Consider the following 15,891-nt stretch of genomic DNA (forward strand, 5'->3'; position numbering starts at 1 on the left):
ACTCTGTCTGTAATACCTGTATGAACTGGATGAATTTCTCTCTTCTTGAGGTCCCAAAATACCTTGTTTTTCCTGTGCCTGTCTGAAAGTAACATTCTTTAATTACTGCAAAGTCATAAACCTTGCAAGGAAATCGTGTATACAAGGTATCAGGCCAGTCTTTCTAAGAGACATTTTATCATCTCTGTAAAGTTAACCTCCATTCCTCAAAGCAGTCTGGTTATAATTGAAAATATGCCATTCCATTCATTAAAAGCCTTGGTAAAATAATCCGTGTATCTAATTGTGTGGTGGTAAAAAACAGATTCTTATTAAACTTATGCACATAACTATTTTCCCATAAGAATACTCACAAATGATTTCCAAATACTAGAGAAATCAAATGGAAAGATAAATATTTCCATTTTGCCCACAAATATATACTTTACCCAGTTGTTGTAAGCTATAAATAGCTCAAAATAGAATTTTCTTGCGTCTGGAAGACAAAACATAAAAATAGTGAGCCATGATATATAATAAAATAGTGTAAGAATATTTTAGTTATCTGTTAGTTTAGTCTCATGTAATTAATTCTGGTTCCACTTGATGTTGGGTTAGCAATCAGGTCATAACAATATTTTCCCACCCTGCCAGGATTCTCACACCAGTTTCTTCTCATCTGGAGAAGCCATCACTTCTTAGTTTTGAATTTGCATTCTTAGGGATGGAACGTTCCCCTCACCTCGAGGGTGTGACTAGTGCATGTTGGGTGGGGCCCTCTGCCTTCACTTCTGAGTGCTTTCAGGCACAGGCTCCGTGTGAATTCCTTGGTTATGGACAGGCTTGGTGTGGTGGTTTTCTCCGATGCTGATTATGCATAGGTTGTACTGGGCATGTGAGCAGGCTCACTGCTTGCTGCAGGACTGAAAAGGTGGAGCTCTCTGGAAGCTTCTCTCCTGTCCCATTGAACTGTCAGGAGGTGTTTGAGAGGTTTGTGCAATTCCACTTGCCAGCCAGCAGGTGAAGCTTGCGCGTAGGAGCTGACCTGGCACCGTGCAATGGCCTTGACTTCTGTAGAAAGGGGCCAGGCAGGTTGACTTCCCAGACAGCAGGTGAAACTTACGGGTAGGAGCTGACCTAGCACCATACAATTGTATCCAACCTCATAAAAGGGGCCAGGCACGTTGACCTCTCAGTTAGCAGGTGGAGCTTGTGCATAGGCGCTGACTTAGCACGCGGCAATTGCCTCGACTTCGGCAGAAAGGGGCCGGGCAGGTTGATCTCCCAGACAGCAGGTGAAGCTTATGGGTAGAAGCTGATCTAGCAGCATACAATTGTAGCCAACCCCGTAAAAGGGGCCAGGCACGTTGACCTCTCAGTCAGCAGGTGGAGCTTGTGCATAGGAGCTGACGTAGCACGCGGCAATTGCCTCGACTTCTGCAGAAAGGGGCCGGGCAGGTTGACCTCCCCGACAGCAGGTGAAGCTTGTGACTAGGAGCTGACCCAGCATCCTGCAACTGCCTCGGCTCCTGCAGAAAGGGGGCCGGGCAGCCTGACCTCCAGGCCAGCAGGAGGCGCTCGTGCATAGGGGCTGACCTAGCACCGAGCAGTGGCCTCGGCTCCTGCAGAAAGGGGGCCGGGCAGCTTGACCTCCAGGCCGGCAGGAGGCGCTGGCAGGAGGCAGCTCGGCGGTGGCTGTGGGATTCGCGCTTGGCGTTTTTGACTCCGGAGAAGCCCCGGATGTCCCAGGCGCAGGGCAGCGCGTGGAGCTCTCGGGGTCCCTTGCTTCACGTCTGACAGCCAGGCGGTGAGTGCTCCCCCGGCGGTCCCAGGGCCCTGGGACACTTTTCCAGGGAAGGGTGGGGCCTGTTCCCTACCCCAGAGCGCCGCAGAGGGCAGAGGGCAGAGGGCAGAGGGCAGAGGGCAGCCGCACCCCCCGGCCCCGCTGCTGTTGGTGGGACCCGCCGGCTCGCCCCCGGCCCGGACTGGGTGGGCGTCCCTCGGGGGTCCGGCCTGGCAGCAGACAGCCGAGCCAGCCCCAGCATCTGCGTGCAGCTCCTGAAGCTGCGCCACGCTCCCTGCCTGGGGCGGACACGGGGGCTCCCAGGCCACTGTCTTCCAGGTCAGATTCCGGGACGGAAGGGCTCCCAGCTCCACGCTGCGCCCTCCTCTCAGATCTGAGCCCTGGGGCTCCCCTTCTGCTCCAGTCAGATCCTCAGTCTCGTCCCCGTGCTGCGGGACCTGGACGGCGAGCTGGAGTCCTAGGGGGATGGGGTCAGGCCGGGGGACGTGTCCTCGGGCTCCCTAGACTCGCGCTGGCTGAGCTGTGGACCTGCCACTGGGAAGGGCAGGCCCCTCTCCATAGGAACCGCCGGGCCGACGGCCGCAGGAGAGGCTGGCAGGTGTGGGGCGCGTGGTGTGATTGCTTCTCGGTTCTGCAGCAGCTACAGCAGCAGTGGTGGCACCTGCCGCTGGGGCACAGGAGAGCACCCAGCCTCCTCTCGCCTTCCCGGCCTGCAGTGGGCAGTGGCGGCCTCGGGGCAGGACGCAGAGCCTTGGGGGAGGGATATCCAGAATGGCGCCCTGCAGCCCCTGGCCACTCTGGGAAGCCCGTGGGGCTCCACGTGAGTTCCTGCAGTGCTTCGGTGGCCTCGAGGCAGCTCCCTATGCCGGTCGGGAGGCCTGCAGGGTTGAGAGCCCTCCTGTCCCTACGATTGTCAAGGTCCATGGTGGGAAAGTGGAGCCTTGAGGGTCTCTCACTTTTTCCTCCCACGGGTCGAGGCCTGGGGGCCTCTCCTAGCTCCTAGGGATCCGGTCTGAGCAGGCGTGACTGCCTCCCCGTTTCTGCACCCTCAGTCTCCCACGGCCTCTGTTGAATTATGGTGTTCCTTCTCAGACCATCGATTTAAAGTGTCAATATCTACTGCGTATTTTGGACCCTCTCCGTGGAAGAGGGCCCCAGCTGGACCTCGTCAGCTATCCTGAGCCTGTATTTCCTGTTTCAAGCTTTCCCTTTATCCCTGTGTGTACGACTTAGATGTCTTCTTCCTAGTGCAAGTCCTTCAGAAAACGGGGAACATCTGCTACTCAGAGTCTGGTAGTCCAATACCAGACACGAGAAATTCGGGCTCTTTGGGTGTCTTGAGAAGCAAACTGTAATCTCCCTGCATGGGAGGGCCAGCATCTTCTGGGGAGAGAAACAGTGCCTTCATGTGGCTTATTTACTAGTCTAAAGAGATGGGGCGCAGGTGTAGCAGCCGTTGTGGTATTTAACTTTGTAGGAAAGATCAGACTCCAGGTCATATGGAGATGTTCATTGTGAAAGGATTTGAGGTGTCACCGTGATTTTGGAAACGGGAAGTAGCATTGAGGGAACCCTGCAAATCCCTGTGTCCTGGTTGTCAATGAGAGAAAGAGGGATGAGCTCTCCTCCTGGAGTCTGAGGCAAGCCTTGGATTTCCAGAGGCGTTGAGCGCCTCCCCAGCTGAGACTGACAAGTTGTGTTGCCTGTGTGTCCAAGTGGGCAAGGTGATGTGCTGGGTGTGGATTCAAGTTCTAAAAATCTGAAGCATAAAATGAGAGCTGGTATGACACGCACGGAAATACAGAGCGAATCAAACTACAACATACTGAGGCTGTTTTACCTTCTTCAGTCACACTCCGGTTTGCTGCAGTTGTCCTAAGATTGCTCCAGAGAGTTTCTGGGTTATTTTTCTGTGTTTTTTCTATATTGTGCATGTATGTGATTCATATTTTCCATAATCTCTCCTAGTGAATGTTTAAAAGCAGAGCCCATGGCAGTAAGAGGGAGAAGACAAAAATTAAAAATTAATGAGAAAAACTATTTTCTAAGAAGGCTTCGAGGACAAAAATATCTGTAATAACCAGTTTCTCCTGTACTAAAGGAGAATTTCCATTGTCGCAGCCGTTGGTGATCCACGGTCCACATGAAAGCAGTGTCGTTGTTCAGACCGTTTTTATGACCTGTATTTTTAATTTGAGCATTTAATTTTTAATTTATATTTTAAATATGAGCATTTTAATTTTTAAAATGAGAAAACAGAGGCACAGAGTGAGTAGACTAACACAGGTTGTCCTAAGCTACTAAGTGGGTGCTTTGACACTAACTGAGAGCCGTCTGGCCCCAGAGGCTGGAATCCTAACAAACTAGTCTTCTGCCTTAGATCTTTTTTTAGCCCCTTAATATATAAGGAAACAGGTTTTGCCAGCTCAAAAGCAAGATCCAACGTCTCAGCAGCAGAGAGCAAGCAGGGTGTCAGGACTGGACTCAGATCCTGTGAATCCAAAGTTGACAGTAATAAACTAGCTACTCACTGTGCCCCTTCGTGCACCACCCTCTTGGTGGTTTCATAAGATGGTCCTGATATTCCTGAGGAGGGCAGACTCCTGTCAACTCTGGACTTTGGCATAGAGCTCATTTCCCACTTGTGCGCATGCAAATGACTCCTGGATCCTACAGTAATCACTAAGATTATTGCCTCTGAAAGACCTTAATTTTTTGACCAGAATATGTCCATCTTTGTGCCTTACCTCAGAGAGCTTTTTAAATAGTGACTGAAATTAAGGCTGTTGAGGCAGAAGTAATCTGATAACAGTTTACTGGAAAAGAAGTGTGAGAATGGACCTGGGAAGACACAGCAGCAAAGTTGGCCGTGGTTCAGAGTCTGCTGCAAGGGGGACGCGGGGGGTACTCGTAGCAGTCATCCTTCTTCATTGGAGGGCACGGTACAGAGGTTACAGTCATTGGCTACAGACTACAGCTTACAGGCGAGAATGTTCTGTGTGCAAGACAGTAAAAAATGATTTACAAATAAATCAGCAGAACGTTACAATTCAGAGACAAGTCACTGCCTTTTTGATGTCAGTAGGTAACATGTTAATCAGCATGTCGATAGTTGAAGCAACTCACAGTAAGATTTGAGGACTCATTAGAAGATTATTTGCTCAGGGATGGGACATAGGCCACCCATCTTAAGACCTTCCCCAGGTGGCTAATTTGGAAGCCTGACAAATGTGACCTGTACATGCTCCTGCTCCTAAGGGTTCAGGTCAAACTTGGCTTTAATGTCACACCCCAGTGCGTTCTGGGGAATTCGAGCTCAGGCACTCAGCCTGATTGTCCTTTGAAAATTTTAGAAGCCAATAGTCGGACAACATACAGGCATTTACTCAAAAAGTACATTTTAAAATAATCTGTGCAGTGCGTCTAATTGTCATGTGATTTAATTAGTAGTTGGGGTGGACCAAGGATGGCTGGAGACCACTCAGGAAAAGTGCTCTAGGATCTCACCTCTCACCATTCCAAGTTAATATCTAGAATACTGTAACAACTACAATTCTTGCCCCCTGGTGATTTTTTTCTACACTCAAATGTCTAAACACATTTAAGGATTATCTGTGTCTTCAGAGGACTATTGACTTTTTTAAGGTTTTGTTCTTGTGGTTCTGTCACTATACTTAATTTGAAAAGTTCGCAAAAGCTGACAGTTGATTTTCTGGCTATTTAATTATACTTTAAGTTCTGGGGTACATGTGCAGAACATGGAGGTTTGCTACATAGCTATACATGTGACATGGTGGTTGGCTGCATCCATCACCCGGTCATCTATGTTAGGTATTTCTCCTAATGCTGTCCCTCCCCTAACCCCCCACCCTCCGACAGCCCCCAGTGTGTGATGTTCCCCTCCCTGTGTCCATGTATTCTCATTGTTCAGCTCCCACTCATGAGTGAGAACATGCGGTGCTTGGTTTTCTGTTCTTGTGCTAGTTTGCTGAGAACTATTTTCTTTAGGCAGATACTTTTGTCATTAGAATATTAACTTGAATTCTTGATTTTTACTTGTAATGCACTCTTAAGGCAGGCAGAACAATCGTGAATTCTAACAGGACAGTGCGTTCTTGTCTCAGCTTTCGCTTATTCAATACATATTTACAAAGTACATGTGTATTGAAAACTTACATTGTCATATTATTGAACAACAGATATGGTTCCTAAATTCGCCTTCTGGTTAGGTGCCAAATTATAGAAGTAAATAGCAACAAATACAAAATTCTAATTGTGAAATGTAATTGGCTTCAGTGGTATAATCTCCAGATGGAGCCCCTCTTGCGGAATATGACAGTGTCTCTATTTTCAGGAAAACAAAAAGCCCAGCATCTTTTTACCAGTCAGATAAAGAAAAAGAACTTTGTTGTCACTGCTGGTACAGGCAGCTCGTCACTCCAGGCCACTCACAAGTCCTCTCCATGACTTTTTGGAACAGTGTCCTCAGAACACCAGGGAAAGTGGCCGTGAAAACCGTCTTTCTAATTTCCAGATCGGAATTGGGACTCTGGCCAGTGTCATTCTGTCCCTCCATTACGTTTCGCCAATCTTGCTCGGCCACACGCTGCAGCCCACCCGTGTAATTCTCACCCACTCGGCTGTGGCCAACTTCATGGTTCTTCTTCCCACTGGGATTCCCCATGTGATGGCTACTTTCATGCCAAGGAAATCCCTGTCCAGTCTTGGGTGTAAATGTGTTTATTTCATCCTCCTGGTGGCTCTCAGCGCCACCCTGAGCTGCACCTGTGTCCTGAGCACCTATCGGTAACTCACTGTTAGTCCTGGGAGTCCAGGGAGGGTGGTGCTTAGAAGAACCCCCAAGGCACTGCTCCTTCCTGCGGCCCTTTCTGGGTGTTTGGTGTCTTAAATTGTATCTATATTCCCATGAAAGTCACTGGTCCCCAGGACACACACAGCAGTACCGATTGTGAAGGCAGGTGGTCCTCCTCCTCCTCGAGTCCCACCGTGGGCATGGTCTCCTTGAGGTCCACCCATGATGCGATGTTTATTTGCCTGATGGTCTGGACCAGTGGCTCCATGGTACTTTTCTTGCAGAGACACCACCAGAGACTACAGCATATTCACACCGCTGGAAACTACAACAAATGCTCCCTGGAGACCAGAGCCTCACACCGTCCTAATGCTGATGGTCACCTTTGTCATTTACATTGTGCAATCTGTTTGTGCTTTTTATATCATTGCCTTTGAGGGTTTTCATCTATGGTTGATGCTTATTTCTGGTATTTCGACAAGTTTCCCCACTGTTTCCCCTTCCTTTTGATCTTTAGGGATCCTAGGCCTTTGAATTTCTGCTCTTGAATTGGTGAGAATCACTGTAGAGAAGGTAAAGGTATAAAAGATAGATTCAATACTAGCCACAAATACTCTTTTCAGAAACCGTGTATTGAGGACTGAGTTTGTAGATGATCACCACAATGACCTTAGCTGGTCAATTTGATATTGGTGCCACGCTGGGGAATCACACTGTCCGTAGATTAAATTATGAGCTCAAAGCAGATGCATGACATTTTGAGGAAATGAGTTGCTCTTCAGCCAGTGGAACAGTCTAAAAGAAATCTCTTTTCTAAAGAAGTATTAAAGAATTTTAATCAACTTGATCTCAGTGTGAATATAGTTAATGCCTGCCATGTACTGGTATACAATCATGAATTGGTCCACATTAATTTTACTCCAGAGCAGGGAGAGATTTTATTTCACAGAGGATCATAAGATACCTCAAAGTTGGAAAATATTTTTCCTATGTTATTTTGTGTTTGATTTCACTTACATTTCTCCAAATGCTAGAGTGCTAAACAGGGAAACGGTGTTGTCTAACGGATCACTTCTCCTCAAAACCAGGAAGTTTCCTTACACAGCCAGCCTTCAGGAAATTTTGCTTGGATGGATGAAGTCATATTAAGAAGGGTATGGAAGCTTCCATCCGTGAACTTGTTTTTTAGGGGCTTTTACTTTCTGCCGTTGAAAACTGAAGCTGGAGGCTCTGTTTTCTGTTTGTTCATTCTGCTGTTTTTCCTGTTTGTATTTTCTTTTGCCTTCTTTTGGGACAGTCTGGTATTTTTAATATTTCATTTTTAAATTAATGGTGTTAAGGTATAACTTTCTTTTGTGGTTGCTATAGCCATTTACTGTGGATTTCTAAAGTGTTATATTCTAGTCAAAACTACTGTTGATTGTTTCACAGAATATCTATGAACAAACCTTAAAATAATATAAATCTATGTATGCTCAGGATGAGTGCAGTGGCTCACAACTATAATTCCAGCACTTTGGGAAGCCAAGGTGGGCAGATCTTGAACTCAGGAGTTGGAGACTAGCCTAGGCAATGTGGCAAAACCCCATCTCTACAAAGAAAATACAAAAATTACCTGGGTGTGGTGGTGATCACCTGCAGTCCCAGCTACTCAGGAGGCTGAGGTAGGAGGATCACTGAGCTGAGGGAGGTTGAGGCTGCAGTGAGCCATGATCACACAACTGCGCTCCCGCCTGAGCAACAGAGTGAGGCCCTGTCTCAAAACTAAATAATAAATAGATAAATCTATATATGTAACGTGCTATATTTTGTTTTGTATATTTTAATTCTATATGTGTTATAACCCACAATAAACGCGAGGAGTTTTTTTTCTTTTTTTTCTTTTTTTAAAGATAGTGTCTGGCTCTGTCACCCAGGCAGCAGTGCAGTGGCACAGTCTCAGCTCACTGCAACTTCCCCCTCCTGGGTTCAAGTGATTCTCCTGCCTCAACCTCCCCAGTAGCTGGGATTACAGGTGCCCACCACCACGCCCGGCTAATTTTTGTATTTTTAGTAGAGATGGGTTTCACCATGTTGGCCAGGCTGGTCTTAAACTCCTGACCTCATGATCCTCCCACCTCGGCCTCCCAAAGTGCTGGGATTACAGGCATGAGCCACCGTGCCCAGCAAATGCTATGACTTCTTGCTGTCATGAGCAAGTCATGTCTTACAGAAAATAAAATTATAAGTACAGATTAGACATGTATCCACATGGTTGCCCTTTTTGTTGGTCATGATTCTTCGCTGTAAATGTGCTTCCCTCTGGTATAATTTGCCTTCAGCATGAAGAACCTCCTTTAGCATTTTTGGAGGTCTGGCATGCTATAGGTGATTTATCTCCATTTTTACATTTGTTCTATTACCTCATTGCTCTGTATATTATCCCAAGGTCACAAATCTTTTTGTGAACCACTTGAGAATAGTGAGTAGACATGGTGCACACTGCTACATTCTATAGTGTGATTTTCCCTATAACAAAGACACTGTCCTATATGCCAAACTCACCTTCTGTTCTATTCAGAAAACCAGTGTTAATACCACGCTGTTGCTCAATCAACAGGCCTTCTTCAAAGTTTCCAGCTCAGTCACCAAATTTCATTGTCATGCTGCTTCCTCCTTTTCCAATCCTAAACTTTTCCTCTGTCATTCTTTGTCGTCCATGTCCTCACCATTCTGTAGAATGGCCCTTCCCTGCTCTGCCAGATGAATCTTTGAGAACAGAATCAGTTTACGCTTCCTTAGGCAATGGACCTGAAACAAAGCTGAGCTCCTCTCAGTGCCTTGCACTAAGGTCCACATTCTGTCTACCTACCCTAGAGTTGAGGATGCTCACCTTGATGACCTCATCAGGCTGGTATAGGCCACGTGTCTCCATTTTAAATCTACCATGTGGCCTTTGCAGTTGATGAGCGTTTCATGGCTGAGCCATCCTGAGAATGTCCTCCTGTACTGTTCCTCGTCACACCTGCACTGACCCACTTCAGGCCCTTTGCACAGTTCCCCTCTGCATCAAAATAGGCCACGGTAAATTGTGAACCAGTTTGACTTCATGAGACAGAAGGAATTGAGAGCTGGGACTGGGCTTTGGCTTTAGATACGGAATGATAAGACCAGTCAGTAAAAGCCAACAAACGTGCACTGTAAAAATGATTCAATGAAAGACTATAGAATTTAATTACCTGAAAGTAATCAAATTTCTCCCATGCCTACTTGCAGTCACCTGATTTTGCATTCTCACTTCTCAAATCCTATTAATTTGTGACTCATCTAAATTCTTAAAATATTTTTATTTGGGATACTGTAACAAAAAAGGACTTTAATGGCTATCAGGCAAGAGTTTTGAGATTCCTTTACCAAATTTATAAAGAGGAATCCTCACAGTGTTGAGAAATATAGCTTTGTGAAGAAAAAAGTATGCAATTTGCAGATTTCTCAAAGCACTTAAAATAGAAGTACCATTTGACCCAGCAATCCCATTACTATGTATATATCCAGTAGATAGAATATAAGTCGTTCTCCATAAAGACACATGCACACATACATTTATCACTGCACTATTTACAATAGCAAAAAATGGAATCAACCTAAATGTTCATCAGTGGTGGACTACATAAAGACAATATGGTACATACACATCATGGAATACTATGCAGCCATAAAAAGAATGAAATTGGGCCGGGTGCGGTGGCTCAAGCCTGTAATCCCAGCACTTTGGGAGGCCAAGGCGGATGGATCACGAGGTCAAGAGATCGAGACCATCCTGGTCAACATGGTGAAACTTCGTCTCTACTAAAAATACAAAAAATTAGCTGGGCATGGTGGCGCGTGCCTGTAATCCCAGCTACTCAGGAGGCTGAGGCAGGAGAATTGCCTGAACCCAGGAGGCCGAAGTTGTGGTGAGCCGAGATCGCGCCATTGCACTCCAGCCTGGGTAACAAGAGTGAAACTCCGTCTCAAAAAAAAAAAAAAAAAAAAAAAAGAATGAAATCATTTCCTTTGTGGCATCATGGGTGGTGATGGAGGCCATTATCCTAAGCAAATTAATGCAGGAACAGAAAAGCAAATACCACATGTTATCACTTATAAGTGAGAGCAAAGCATTGAGTATACATGGACCCAAAGAGGGGGACAATAGACCCTGGGGCCTATTCGAAGGTAGAGAGTGGGAGGTGGGTGAGGACTGAAAAACTGTCAGGTAGTATCCTCATTACCTTGGCAATGAAATACACTGTACACCAAACCCCTGCAACACAAAATTTATTCATGTAACAAAACTGTACATGTACCCCTTGAACCTAAAATAAAAGAAAAAAAAAGTACAAAAAAGTTCAAATATATTGTAAATGGTTTGTGTTGTCCTGATAAGGTTATTATAAAAATAATTTATGAAAGACAAAAAAGTATGTGGTATAATCAGTGCAATTTTAGTAAAGACGTCTGAATCCATATAACTGACTTCCCTGATTGAAAGTTTACTTTTACTTTTATGACTACAAACTGTAATTATGGAGGAGATTTTACTTTCATGATAATAAACTATTTGAAAGTAGGCCTATGTATTTTAGAAGGATGAAGGATGCCCAATTTTTTTAAATTTTAATGAATCCTGATTCCAAATCTTGTCAATAGACCTCATATTTCAGATTTGATCTATAATGATAATATGGCAACATTTTGTTTATATTAATTTTAAAAAGAATACTCTCAAGATACAATTACCTTTTTTCCTTGTAGTAAAAACCCTATAGCAGCAATTAAAAACTCACTTATGCCGGGCGCGGTGGCTCAAGCCTGTAATCCCAGCACTTTGGGAGGCTGTGGTGGGTGGATCACAAGGTCAAGAGATCGAGACCATCCTGGTCAACATGGTGGAACCCCACCTCTACTAAAAATACAAAAAAAAAAAAAAAAACTCACTTATGATGGAATGAACCCAAAATCTAATTGGATTAAAGAGAAGAAGCCAGCTGTGAATAAGGTGAGTGGGGCCTCCTCAATATAAGCCCCTTGGAGGTGGATCTCACTGTAGACCTCAGTAGTCCCTGGAAGCAGCTGGAAGCTGGAAGAAAATCTAATGAAGGAGGGGCTAGTTAAAGCTTACGGAATTTAATTTACTCTTCAGATTTCCATAAATAGAAGATAAGAGACAGTAACGTCTCTAGCTAATGAGGTGCTTGTTAATTCAGCAAGTGTTACCTGAGGCCAGCTCCATGACAGACATGTTGTATGAGCTTTGGACGCTGAGAGCTCAGCGCTGGCAGCAGTAGCCAGGACTTAGGTTTCCAATACTTAGACTAGAGAAAGGACAATCTTTGTTCCTTTAAAAAAACCAGAACTTGGCAGACTTGTGTAGATGGTGAATAGAATTTAGCCACTGACTTATTCAACCTTTAAGGGTCTGTTCTGGATTTTGTTTTGTTCATACATTTATATCTTCTGCCAGCAGCCACCATTCTAATTCTACTCCCTGTTGTCATGAGTTGATAATTTTTTAGATTCCACGTGAGATCATACAGTATTTATCTTGCTCTGTTTGACCTATTCCACTTAGCATAATGCCCTCGAGGTTCATCCATGTTGTTGTATACAGTAAAATTATCTTCTTTTTGTAGTTGAAATATATATATATATTTATATATAATATATTAATGATATATATTTTTATAGTTGAAATACATGTAAATGTGTTTATATATTTGTAATTTTATATAATTATAAAATTGTTATATAAATTATATAATTTGTTAAATTATATTTATATATTTATAAATATACATTATAAATACAAATTATATATACAAATATAAATTATAAAAATTTTATGAATTTTGTGAATATATAGTTATAAATACAAATTATAAATACAAAATATATATTCAGATATAAATTATATATTATAAAAACTTTATGAATTATATATATAATATATAAATATATATATATTTCAACTACAAGTACATATTTTATACATACATGTATATATCCCAGAATTTCATTATCTAGTGTTCTGCCCACAGACATTTTGGAAGTCTCCCTGTTTGGGTTATTACTAATGCTGCAGTACACACAAGGGTAGAGCTATCTCTTTGACATACTGCTTAATTTTTATGGTATATACACCCAGAAGGGAGATTGTTGGATCATAGATAGTTCTACTTTTATTTTTGAGGGGACTTTCTCTGCTGTTTCCTGTACTGATTATACCAATATACATTCCCACCAACCACATAAAAGGGCTCCCCTTTTACACCCTCATCAGCATTTCTTGTCTTTTTGATGACAATCCTAACATACGCGAGATGTCTCATTGTAGTTTTAGGTTGTATTTCCCTGATGAATAGCGAGGTTGGGAAACTTTTCAAGTACCTTTTCACCATTCGTATGTATTCTTCAGACAAATGTCTAGTCAGATCCTCTGCCATGTTGAAATCAGAATTTTAGAGTACATTTTCCTATTGAGTTGTATGACTTCCTTATATATTTTGAATATTAACCTAATATATCAGATACATTATTTGCAAATGTTCTTTTCCATTCTCTGGGCCATATTTTTATTTTGTTGCTAGTCTGCTCTGCAAAATCTTTTTAGTTTGACATAGTTCAGCTTATTTTTGCTTTGTGTGCCTGTACTTTTAGTATACTATACTGCTAAAGGTTTTGTGAAACATTTAGCTTGGAGAGCCAGAAAAGCAAAGGGTCTTAGAATCTAGTCCAGCACTGTCCAATAGAAAACTAATTTAACCCACGTATGTATAATAATTACAGATTTATTTTCTAGTAGCCCCACAGTCAAGTAAAATGAAATGAAGTCTACCCAACCAGGCACGGTGGCTCACTCCTATAATCCCAGCACTTTGGGAGGCTAAGGTGGGTGGATCACTTGAGGCCAGGAGTTCAAGACCAATCTGGCAACATGGTGAAACCCCATCGCTGCTGAAAAAAAAAAAAAAAAAAATACGAAAAGGAAGGCTATTAAGAAAATGTCAAAAAATAACAGCTGTTGGTGAGAATGTAGAGAAAATGGAGCACTTATACACCATACATGGGAATGTAAGTACAACCTCTATGGAAAACAGTCTAGAGATTTCTGAAAAAAAACTAAAAATAGAAGAATCATTTGATCCAGTAATCCTACTCCTGGGTATCTACCCAAAGGAAGAGAAAACCTTATATCTAAAAGACACAAAAAATTTTAAAAAGGAAAAAAAATAAAAAAAGCAAAGGACACCTGCACTCATGATTATCACACCATTATTCACAATGACAAAGTCAGAATCAACCTCAGTGTCTATCAACCGACGCAGATAAAGAAAAGGGGAATGTAAAATCCATACTGTATAAAGAAAATGGGGTGTGTGTATATACATGGAATACTACTCAGCCATAAAAAGAATGAAATTGTCTTTTTGTGGCAACATTGATGGAAGTGGAGGACATTGTCTTAAGTGAAGTAACTCAGAAAGTCAAATACTAACGTGCTCAGTTATCAGTGGGCGCTAAGCAACTGGCACTCTTGGACTTGCCAAGTGAAATAATAGGCCATGTGCAGGGACTGATGCCTGTCATCCCAGCACGGAAGGATGGCTTAAGGCCAGGAGTTTGAGACGGGCCTGAGCAACATAGTGAGACCCTGTCTCAAAAAAAAAAAACATCAAAAAATTAGCCAGGTGTGGTGGCACATGCCTGTAGTCCCAGCTACTTGGGAAGCTGAGGCAGGAGGATCACATGAGTTCAGGAGTTAGCAGGTACAGTGTACTGTGATCATGCCACTGCACTCCACCCTGAGTGACAGATGAGACCCTGTCTTTAAAAATGAAAGTGTGTATGTGTGTGCGTGCGTGTGTGTGTGTGTGTACGCACCATGGAATACTACTTAGCCATATATATATAGTCGCACACACTGGAATACTCAGCCATAAAAAAATAATAAATCATGTTTTTTGCAGCAACTGGATGGAACTAAAGATCATCCTAAGTGAAATAACTCAGAAAGTCAAAGACTGCATGTTCTTTTTTTTTTTTTTTTGAGTCGGAGTTTCGCTCTTGTTACCCAGGCTGGAGTGCAATGGCGCGATCTCGGCTCACCGCAACCTCCGCCTCCTGGGTTCAGGCAATTCTCCTGCCTCAGCCTCCTGAGTAGCTGGGATTACAGGCACGCACCACCATGCCCAGCTAAGTTTTTGTAATTTTTTTTTTTTTAGTAGAGACAGGGTTTCACCTCGTTGACCAGGATGGTCTCGATCTCTTGACCTCTTGATCCACCCGCCTCGGCCTCCCAAAGTGCTGGGATTACAGGCTTGAGCCACCGCGCCCGGCCCCTACTGCATGTTCTTAATTATAATTGGAAGCTAAACTGTTGGTACACGTGAACATTTTTGCATTTGTTTGTCTCAGCTACAGTGGAATAATAGACATTGGAGACTCAGAAGGGTGAGAGGGTGAGAAGGGGGTGAAAGATTTTAAAGTACCTACTAGCCACAGTGTACAGTATTCCGGTGATGGATACACTACCACATACTAATAGCACGACACACAGCTAATAGAAGATTTGGCTTCTAAATGCCTATCTCCATGAGAAGGAATAAAGGAATAAATTCCTTGGTGAAAGAGCTGGTAACAGGGCTGCATCTGGAACATCCAAGCATTGTCTTGTTTAAAATTATGGGAGCTTCATGTCCTACTGACCAAATCAAGGACACCATGAGAATGAAGACAGATAATGATTGCATCTGAATGCAGCCTATTGAAAAATACTGAAATCTAGGAGCCCTTTCGATATAAAGTGATGAATGAATAGATAATAGGTATACATCTATCGGTAGATGATAGATAGATGAATAAAGGAGAAGGGAAACATCTTCCTTCTGTAGACAACTGCTACTAAATGTTGAAGGCTGATGTTAGACAATAATTCTGTTGTAGGTTGAATCAGATTGGAATTGGAAGAGTCTTAAGTGAGTCACTTTGAGTGTAATGAGAAACGGCATATTGGGATAATGTAAGGGTATCTCACTCATAAAATGCTAATCAGTTACAAAGGCCAAATGGTAAATTTAGCTGGAGAGTTGGCAGGCGCCAACGTGCTGAGGTCATCAAGGTGAATAATACGAACCCTGGCATGAGATCCTGAGAAGAGCAGAGCCTTGTTGCTGAAATCTATTTTTAAAAATTAAAGACATAATAGAAAATGTATCCCTATATTGAATTGTGATCTCAGTAATTAAATTCATAACAAACGAAAGATTATAGATGAAAA

General features: G+C 43.2%; 1 long non-coding RNA gene across 1 annotated transcript in view; it reads left to right on the plus strand.

Annotated features, from left to right (window-relative positions):
• The first annotated feature begins 1,645 nt into the window (after positions 1–1,645).
• The window catches only part of LOC141581225 (uncharacterized), a 36,916-nt gene continuing 22,670 nt past the window's right edge, over positions 1,646–15,891 (plus strand). Inside the window, exon 1 of the long non-coding RNA XR_012513746.1 lies at positions 1,646–1,786. This is a non-coding gene — a long non-coding RNA (uncharacterized LOC141581225). The remainder of the gene's footprint in view (positions 1,787–15,891) is intronic.

Source organism: Saimiri boliviensis, chromosome 14 (genome assembly GCF_048565385.1).
Source record: "Saimiri boliviensis isolate mSaiBol1 chromosome 14, mSaiBol1.pri, whole genome shotgun sequence".
Taxonomy (NCBI): domain Eukaryota; kingdom Metazoa; phylum Chordata; class Mammalia; order Primates; family Cebidae; genus Saimiri; species Saimiri boliviensis.